Source organism: Cyprinus carpio, chromosome A9, assembly GCF_018340385.1.
Source record: "Cyprinus carpio isolate SPL01 chromosome A9, ASM1834038v1, whole genome shotgun sequence".
In the NCBI taxonomy this organism is placed as follows: Eukaryota; Metazoa; Chordata; class Actinopteri; order Cypriniformes; family Cyprinidae; genus Cyprinus; species Cyprinus carpio.
The window spans coordinates 1,138,162-1,148,521 of NC_056580.1; the positions used below are offsets into that span (position 1 = coordinate 1,138,162).

Here is a 10,360-nt window from a genome sequence, read left to right on the forward strand (position 1 = left end):
AAAGATAAATCCAAAATTATTGTCCAGTGGCTGGTGAACAACACTGGCCTCTAGAGGAGACTTTCACACCAAGTTAGAGAACACAACTTTGGTGTAGTTACATTTTTGAAGTGTATTATTGAAAACCTCAACAACCCTTAACTTTTGCATCATTTACATTGAACAAGAGACCTGAGCTATGGTTCTCATTTTTTTATTTAGTTTTTTATTATATTTTTAATTACGACCATATTGTGGTTGTACCCATAGGACCATGAAAAATGTTTATGGTGGTTGGGAGATGCAGGATTTAGTTTGTGGAAAGAGGGTGTTCACCTGATTGGTTACAGTGAAACCTGTCCTTCAAAGACAGTAACACCCACCCAGTCAGATACAATCTGGCAAAAGACTTTTTGAGGGGGAAGTGACCTCGGTTTCTAGACCTCTTCACGGGTCTACATACAGAGTGTTGTCTGCTTGTCACTTTTTGTTTCTTTTGCCAGTTTAATAGGTGGTGTACCATGTCTTTGTCAATCCTTCAATTGAAATGATGTGGTAAGAAATCCCCGTCCTCTGCCATCTGCTACACGGCTGTAGTTCTTGCTTACAGATAGACTTTGTACGTTGTGTATGCATGTGTACAGTACAATGACCAAAGGCTCTTTAGATTTTATCCCCACAGAGTACTTAGATTAAAAACCAGATTTACCAAAACATCCTAAACAAAATAGTTTTAATAGGAATGAGAAGGGAATACATACTTGTAATGTTAATATTGTTACCATTTTTTATTTTATTGATTTATTTATTTATGGTCTCTATTTCTGTATTTATTTTATTGTGTTATCAGTGTTTTATTCGTGAAATCGACTTAATCGAATTTAATACTTTGTAATGTCCCCACTGAACTATTATGACCAAAAACAGAGGTAAATTGCTGTTCGACGATGGGGAATATATAACAGCAGATCTCATGAAATCACACTCATGCAACGGGGGGGGGGCTGTCAGTCAGCCCCTCAGATTGGAAGACGAGTCTCGCAGCTGATGGGTTCTACTCACATATGGACGGCAGATGACGTACTGAACTCCAAACACGTGGGGTCTCACATAAAACAAAGACACATTGGCAGACTGAGCTCTACATTACAGTGTTGAGCTCCGCGCTCTGGCGAACCACAGCCGTACTGGACCATTCACACACTGCAATTTCACATGCTGATGGATACAATATAGTTTTACTGATGGTCTACTAAGGTATGCAAATGGTTTTCTTTTTATTCTTTGTCTGTTTTGGGCAACTATTGCATTTTCAATGAGCAGTGAAAAAAAAAAAAAAAAATTCCTATGCTATGTGTGTTTTTTTAAACAGTCTCTCTGTTTGTTGTGTTGGACTTCTGCTGGTTTTTATAGAAATTGATAAAGCTGTTTCTGTAGAAGCTGAATGTGTGAAATTGAGCTTTTATTCAGTCATTGTATGAGAATAGAGAATAGGAGACCAGCGCACGCTTGTCTGTGAAATTGTGTTTTCTTCAGAAAATGCATTATGTGGAAGCATTAAGGCTCGAGAGTTAAAAACATGATAAACAAACGCGACGCGCAAAACCCTTTCGCCCCGTCCCTCACTTGTTCTGTACGGCGCGAGGAAAAGTGGGTTTTAAATTTCAAAGTTTAAGTGAGCTCTATGAAGTTTGTAAAGTTGTGGTATATAAACTAATTAAAATGTGATTGCAAAATCAAGTGATGAAAGTTGTGTGTTTTATCAAGAGGGAGAATGCCAGAAGCTGACTCGTTTGTCTTTGAACCACGGTATTAAATTTCACCGGATTATTATCACCTGCACAGCGATCTGCAGTTAGGAAACAGTTCCCACGACTGAAGGTACTGTCAGCAGAAAAAAAAAAAAAAAAAAAAAAAAAAAAAAAAAAATAATAAAATAATACTAATAATAATAATAAAATAATAATAATTAATAATTTGCATGCAAGCTGGAAACAGTGCTAAAACATGTTTTGATGGGCATGTGACTATTATTTCCAGGCTTTCTTTAGTTTTTTTTTTTTATTTTTTTTTTTTTATTTTATTTTTTCATTTTATTATTATTATTATTACTGCTGTGTTGTTTGACAGCCATGCCCTGGTCAGGACTCAGTATGGCTCATCCGCAGGGCTACGCGCGAGTCCTGCGTCTCAGAGCTACACGTTACCAACACGAGCGGAGAATACAGCCTGCGATTATACTCACCACAAGAGTTTTGTGAAGTTCAGCATGGCGTTGACCAATACGAGGATCACCGCCGCCACCACCCTCTCTGCCAAGGCCTTCAGCACCTTCATGGATCAAACGACAACACCAATTATGACGTAAAGCCGCCCTTGTCTTTACCAGGTACCCCATTCTGGAGAACAGTCCTCCATCAAAGTGGAGGAAGTCCCGATGCCACACATACCATCAAGCAGAACCATTTGGGCCCTTCAGTCAGAGGAGATGCATGGCCCACTCCGGACCTATGTACTGTCAAAACCGTCCTCACCCTCTACGCTCCCGGGAAAGGCGAACTTCCAGGTTTCAGGGGGCCCGTCATCTGTGGGAGGAACCGAGTTCCCTGCACACTTTTCATCAGCAAGAACTATATGACTACATATGATAGATCAGCCGCAAAAAACCCGTGTCCAGGCTCTCCCTCTTCTCCTTTAAGCAGTATCCACCCGGAACCCCTGTTTCCAGCTGTCAGATGCGCTTTGACGGAACTCTCGCAATGTGGTCATGGGCACGACAGTCCCGGAGCGCACCCGAGCTGGCAGCCAGATTCGCATGACCAGGCCATCAGGAAAAACAGGCGGGAATCGCTTTCACGAACCCTTGGCTCAGTCACGGGCAATCAGCTGATGGACGAGTCAGGTTGCCGTCAAACCCGTCTAGAGGATCTCCGTCCACCGAAAGCGTTGTTGTGCGGTATGTGTGGGGGAACCAACGCGGCCTTGTCAGCATTATGGGATGTCCGAACGTTGTTGAAGGGTGCAAAGGCTTCTTCAAGGTATTATTTATTATTTATGTTTATTTTTTTTTGGCATGATTCTTATTAGATTATGTATTTGCTTTATTTGTTTGTTTTGTTGCCAGTTTATATCGGGTCTTCTCTGGTCTTGAATGTAAAATATAGACTGTATCAGACATTCGAGCAACTGTCGGGGTTGTTTAAATTTTTTGTTTTTTTTTCCACTTTTGTTAGTCGCCTATGGTTAAAGATTCATTTACACCACACACAAACAAACAGCCATGTTTGCTTAGGGGAAGAAATAAAATGAAAATGTCTGAATTTAGTGTCATATAAAATTAATTAATTTTTTTTTTTTTTTGTTTTTTTTTTTTTGTTTGTTGTTGGATTTAGCGAACAGTACAGAAAGAACGCCAAATATGTCTGTTTAGCCCAATAAAAACTGTCCCTGTGGATAAAACGAAGGGAGACAACAGATGTCAGTATTGCCGATTTCAGAAGTTGCCTGATCGTCCGGAATGGTTGATGAAGAAGCGTAAATCGCTTTTGGTCCACAAGAACTGTGCGGGTCTTGTAGCAACTGGAAAAACAGAGAAGGTTGGCGCAACGCTATTACAGTACATCGGTGACTGAGTTGTATATGACATCGTTAAACGAGGCATAAACAACCACTGAACTAATAAAAAACAGTCTTGTGTTGTTTTGACAGTTTGTTCGGACCGCCAACTTAAACGGGTTCGGCGAGGCCGTTGGGACCCTCCAAACCCAAAACGTCCGCTAGGAATCCTCGCCCCCCTCTCCTCCGCCCGTCAGTTTGATCAGCGCTTCTGGGTCAGGGCTCATGTGGACTCAAACCCTTCTATGAGCAGCCTCGACTACACCAGAGGGTGTCGTTATATGCATTCATCTATATATTTTACCCCTCTTTTAGCTTTAACAGAGAGAAGAGTCAAAATGTGCATGTGACTCTTGATGCGCTTCCTGCGCCAATCGGCGTGAGGCGGGGGTGGGGACCCAATATTAGGAATTTAATAATCATAACAATGTTTCATTATAACCTTCACACACTTTAAGGGTGGCATATTTTACTCTCTAAATTGCTTTTGTTCAAGAAAAGAAGCCTAGGAAAATACAGACACAAGTTAAATAAAGAAGGGGAGGAAACACTCTCCCCTTCTAGAATTGGGCTTTGCAATTTCACGGGTTATATATTTTAAGGGAGCTCATTTAAGTCATGTTTAAATTAAATTCCAGTTCCAAGCCAACCCGGGACTACCAACTGAGCGGAGATGACACTACAGCACATCCAGCAGTTCTACGACCTCCCTCCTCCGGATCCATGGGGATCATCCGCGGATGGGACAGAAAAAGATTCCCCGGATTCACGGACCAGCCTAAAACAACGGGACCAGGACTTGCTGTTCGAGTCTGCCGTTCCTGGAGCTTTTCGTGCTGCGCCTGGCGTACAGGTACCGAGGGCTCTGGACTGAGTGGGCTTTGCTGCTTCAGTTTTTATTGGCTCTGCAATAATTAGGAGCCGGCTTAAATCCGTCGTTTAAATAGCGCACGGTAATATAAACGGGTGCTTTGTCATTAATTTCAGGTCCACACCCTAGATGGAGAGGCAAAAAAACTCATCACTTCTGTATAAAACGGGGTAGGTGCTGCACAGGCTTCAGTGCGTCCGTGGATTTTGGCGAGTGGATTGACTATATAGTAGGAGTTCTAGTCTAATCTCCAGAACATGAATTTAGACATATCTGCGTTTCTCATGCATCGCAGCCCTAGCCATGGTCACAGGTGAGATCAGTTTATATGCTGTTTTAAGAAAAGTGTAAACTGACTTTTTTAAGTAGTTATATATTCTCATCATAAGAAATGTTATCATGATCGATTTTGCAGAAGCAGACATACGGACTGAAAGAACCACAAGGAGTGGAGGTACCTTCAAAACAAGGATAGTAAAACTTGTCTGAAAGATCAAGTGCACCTTGTTCCTCAATGGAGCCGGCTTGAATCGTCCAAACTATTTGTCCAAACTGTTGGGTTAAACTGCCAGAACCTAAAGAGGCGCGGACGTAGGTTCTGTGCACTGACAGGGTCTGCAGGCGCATCTTCGACTAAAACTAGAAGATCTGGTCCCACCTGCCAGCATTACATTGACAAAACTGTTTGCTGTGACACTCTGTCTGGGCCTTTAAAACGCGAGACCGAGAGAAGAAGAATAAGATGAGATCAATAAAATTAAAAAAACGTTTTTTCAAACCTCAAGAAGAGCACTTCCACCTGACTCTCTTGAAAACTGAAAGGCTGATTTTTTTTATTTTTTTTTAATCCACCAAGTCACTTGTCACAATGACTGCTCTCTCGGAGGGACTCGGGTTTTTAATGAAAGAACAAAAGAGAAGGAGAAAAAATGAATTCAACAAGTCTAAAGCCTGTGGGAGAACCACCACGGAAATAATAATATTAACTTTTGGTCATCAGGCAAGTGATTTTTTTTTTTTGGCCCCTTTACGCTCTTGCAATTAAAGGTGCTTCGCGATGCCATAGAATAACCTTTTTGTCTACATGGTTCCCTAAAGAACCTTTAACATCTGAAGAACCTTTCTGTTTCACAAAAGCTTCTTCAGATTATTAAAAGGTGAGAAAAAGATGGTTCTTTAAAGAACCTTTGACTGAATGGTTCTTTGTGGAACCAAAAATGGTTAATTTCTGTTGCATCGCTTTAAGAACCTTTTAAGAGGGTATCCCACCAAAAAATACCGCTGTTGAGTATCTCAAAACAGAGAAAAATGTAAAAATAGGAAAAATGTTAAAAAATATCGGAAAGAAGGTAATAATTATATGAAAAATTATTAATAAAAGACACATTATTTAGTATGGCTCATTTTGAACAATGGAAAATATCTCGCCCACTGCTAATCATTGTTAACTGCAAACGTGTGTATGAAACTAACAGAGTAGAGTGTATTATACACCATTTCTATATACTTATTTAATAGATTTATATGATTTGTATATAGCTTGTACAGAGACATTTTTTTCTTTCTTTTATAACTTGTGCCTGTGTATATGTCAGGTGGGAAGGAGACGCATGTTGTAGAGGACTCTTGTCTCTATTACACACTCTATATTCCCGGACACTATGTAGTCTGTTAGATTTTATAAAGATTCGTAGTATTGGGGCAACTTTTAAATATGGCACATGTGTATAAAATACCAGTATCAACTGTACAGGTAAAAAAGGACCCATAGTGTTTGTAAAAATTGTTCAGACATTCCTCGTTTTATGTGTGGTTGTATATATTGTTGCTGTTTAATATAAACGTTTATATATTTATTTCGAGTTTGCCGTTAAAGCATAGTGCGGTTGAAATGATTTCAGACGCATCATCGTCGTCCTTGTTTAATGTCTTACATGTGATTTTATTTGCCATCTTATATTCCTGTAGGTGTGTTGATGTAAAATCAATGCAGGAACCCTAACTCCAAAATAAATTAAAACTACAGCCCGTTCGGTTCCGAACCCGAACTTCATGAGAAAGGAATATTTAATGTTTACAAATAAACTTTTAAATAATTTTGATGCAGGAGCCTTATCTCTTAATTACATTGCACTATTTCTGGTAAAAAAAAAAAAAAAAAAAAATCTTTTTTTTTTTTTCTCCATCTCTCTCACTCTGTGAATGATTAAGCTTTCTATATATATATATATATATACTATATATATATAGGATATATATATATATATATATATAGTATATATTCATCAGGTTGTTTGATGGTTTCTTATTGAGAGTAAGAATAGACAAGTAAAATATTAGAAGAATTGTCTTCAACAAGTTCTCTTCTCAGGATATACGGTGAGCATTCTGAAAAGTTGCCCCACAATCCCCCAAAAATAAATCATTTATTTTAAACACGTCAAAATTTCATTCCCCATTATTCGTAAAGAGTCTATACTTATAAAGTAAAGTTATCGTTATTCAAATGGCTAAAATTGTTTCTTCGAAAACATAATTTTAATTTGCTGAAACGTGGTGATAACCTACAAGCTGTCTGAAAACCATTAAATCGTTTAGCTAGTAAATGGGGTAAAATGAGAGCGATGGATTTGAAAAATGTCATAATGTAATAATAATGCAACTAAATTCACTGTTGTAAGATATGGAATTCCACTTTACTGAGTTACAATTAGAGTAATCAAAGCACAGCTTTATGGTGTTTCATTCAAATACATTTTTTACAATTTTTGACTCAGTTTTAGATTTTTAAACTTTAATTCAGGATACAGAAATGAAGCATGCTTATGTGCTTGCATTTGTAATTAAATTTTGGAGAAGAAAATATAAGTAAGCCAATCATATAGCGCATTTAAAAACAACAGTCAGTTAACTGTTCTGAAAATAATCGAAGCCAAAATGTATGAATGTTAGAAACATGAATGGGGAGTAAAAAGTAATCACTTCACGCCCGATCCATAGGGCGTTTAACTTTTCGGTTGTGCTAAGAAATAATTAAAACTTACTTGAACGAGGGAATATGGAAATGTAAATAGCCTACGGTTTATATTATGCTACGTAATATTTTCCTTTCTTTTTTGGTAAACCTCTCATTACGGTTCCGCGCCATTACAGGTTCTCAGGCTGTCGACCACAGACGTTCATAATGAGCTTTGTATATAGAAAAGTACCATTCTCTAATTTTATTTCAAATTGCGGATTTGCAAAAAATTCAAGCGTGCGCATAATTGTTTTACCTGTCTGGTGTGTGTGCCTATGTGAGGACTTGGTGTGTTTAAAAACAAAAATTAAATAAACTTATACGAACAAATAAACACGCCTCATTTATTATTTTATTATTATATTATTATATTAGTATTATATTATTCTTATTATTATGTATTATTTAAAGTTATAATCTATAATCTACCGGCCTGATCATCTGATCATTTACGTTAGCATCAAGCTCACCGAGAGTATGATTTCATTTGGAAGTCCACTCATTTCAAAACTCCTGCAGTATATTTGTAGTAACTCTGATCGAATGCGTCAATACAACAGATATCAATCCCATTTTGGGATTTTGTGGATTTTTTTTTTTCTTAGGCATGTGTGGCTAAACCAAAATCTCCTTAACTCGAAAGAATTACATTTGTTTATATAAACACGTAAGCATAAAGTTTGCAAAGGGACATTTAAAAACACCACACTGAAAACCCAGGCAAACATAACAATAATTATATTTAGATCATAAATCAGCGTTAAAACATAAAGCCAGAACATGTCACCATGCGCGTGTGAACCTGTATTTTGCATGGTCACATGGGACTTTCTTCTAAGGCTTCGGATAGCCCAGTTAATTCCGGAAAAATTTTACCTGAAAATCAGAGCCAAATACAGTTCTGATGTAGCGTCGTAACTGTCTGACCGATAAGTCAGTGGAAGTAAAGAGAAATGTGCCCTTACGATTTCAATGTACAGTTAAAACAGTATTATATACTGTGCAATACCGTGTACGAATTATTATACAATTCATCCTAAATGTAAAGAGTTGACATTAAGGCCCACATTCATTTTTAACACCTATATCCAGAGCGCGTAAAAAGTCAATCCCATTCCGTTCTTTCTCAATTTATTTCTCAGACCACAGGTATGCCGTTCATGCACACGTTCATCGTGCACCTTATTGTAGAGTTCTTTACGGGAATCGTCATTCTCCATTCATGTTCTGTGTAGATAGGAGGGAGATGAAGGGCCTTGGCAACGTCTGGGAAACGCTCACTATAGCGTAATCTCTCCTTTTTTCCTCTGCTGCTTCTGTGCCTCTTCATTCTTCCATTCCTCTTCCATCAGAACGTGGCATGGCTGATCTTTTCCTAAAGTTCTCACAAGGAAAGAATTGTCTGAATAAGATTTGGGATCTTCAACAGCACAAAGGACTAATTCCTAAGCTCAAATTTAAGATTACACTCAAAAGCAGTTTGCTGGACATTTTAGCAGACAGTGAGAGGGGACGCTCTGCGGTGCACAAGCTTGTACCGTGTTGACTCAAGTCAATCATTAGGTTGGGCAACGGCCTAATCTCTGCACAAGAGGAAAAGCATGGAAGCGATGTCGTGAGCGGCGTGTGACAGAGGAGACACGCTCTAGCTACACATGTTGAGTATTTTCAACTCCTTCTGCGCACTCCAGCACGTTTAAATAGAGACGAATCAGGAGCATTTCACTGCTCTTTATTGTTCGACAAAGGGACGAAGATGGAGGGTAGTATATAATTAAAAAAAACGCTCTTTGGGGGCTCTCTGGTTTGCTTAGCACGCATAAATCGCAAAAGCAGACGGAAAAGGATGGAAATAACACGCTGTGTCTCACGTGGAGGATCAGAGGCAGTAGGCACTTTGTCTTAAGTGGTAGATGCAGAAACCTAAGAGGAACTAAATTATAATGCAGTGATCACTGGACAAGATCTGTCCTGTCTTTTCTACTGAGGGGCTGATGGGATAGACGACTTAAAACACCAGTCATTAAGCAGTGCAGGAAGCATTCTAGCTACGTATAGATGATTCGTAAACTCTAGAGAACACATAAGGAGGTCAGGCAGAGGTAGCGCATCATGGACCTGAACCGGGAGGAAAACCACTCTCCGCCACCAGAAACCCAGGAATCCAGAAAACCCAGTCAATTGCTTTGAAGAATTATGTTGTGTGATTTGCTTTGCAAACTTGCAAGAAACATACTTTAAATAGCAGTTTCCATACACCAGTCAATGGCGTCCTCTGTGACATGGGCCTGCAGAGCATTGCAAATCTGTGCAGAGGCTAAAGCAGATGCCGTGTGTTGGTAAGAGTGCTCTGCTGGGTTTACAGACAGATGCTTACTGCATGGACTTTAATGCAGACCCTCCAACTCACGCGTGTAAATGCAGATCTAGTGAAAAAAAAAAAAAGTGATGTCACAATGGCTTTGCTGACAGGTCTATGTCTCAAAGCAGAGAGTTTGCAGTTTGTGATATGACTTTTTATTATTTTCAGTGAGTGTATGGGGATAATCGTGTCTCTTTGATTTACATGGGAGACTGAGGGTAGTTGTCAGTAGATCTATATTTAAGATTTAACGTTTCAAGCATCTAATTCAAATTCGTGCATTATTGTTTTGTTTTATTTTATTTGTTTTGCATTATTCTTTAATAGAGTTTTTTCTACAAACTAAAATTAACGTGCCATCTTATTTTTTTTCTAACGGCTGTAAGGTTACTAAAAAATGGATATTAAAAGCACTCACTAATACATAAGTAAATTATATAATGAAGTTAGAATTTAGACAGGTTGTGTGCTCTCGGGAAGGGTATTTTTATTTATTGATTTATTACTATTATTA

The 10,360-nt window shown here is 38.6% G+C and overlaps 1 pseudogene; it reads left to right on the forward strand.

The window, feature by feature from the left end:
* The first annotated feature begins 529 nt into the window (after positions 1-529).
* LOC122146040 lies at positions 530-4,940 on the forward strand (annotated as a pseudogene).
* The last annotated feature ends 5,420 nt before the right edge of the window (positions 4,941-10,360 follow it).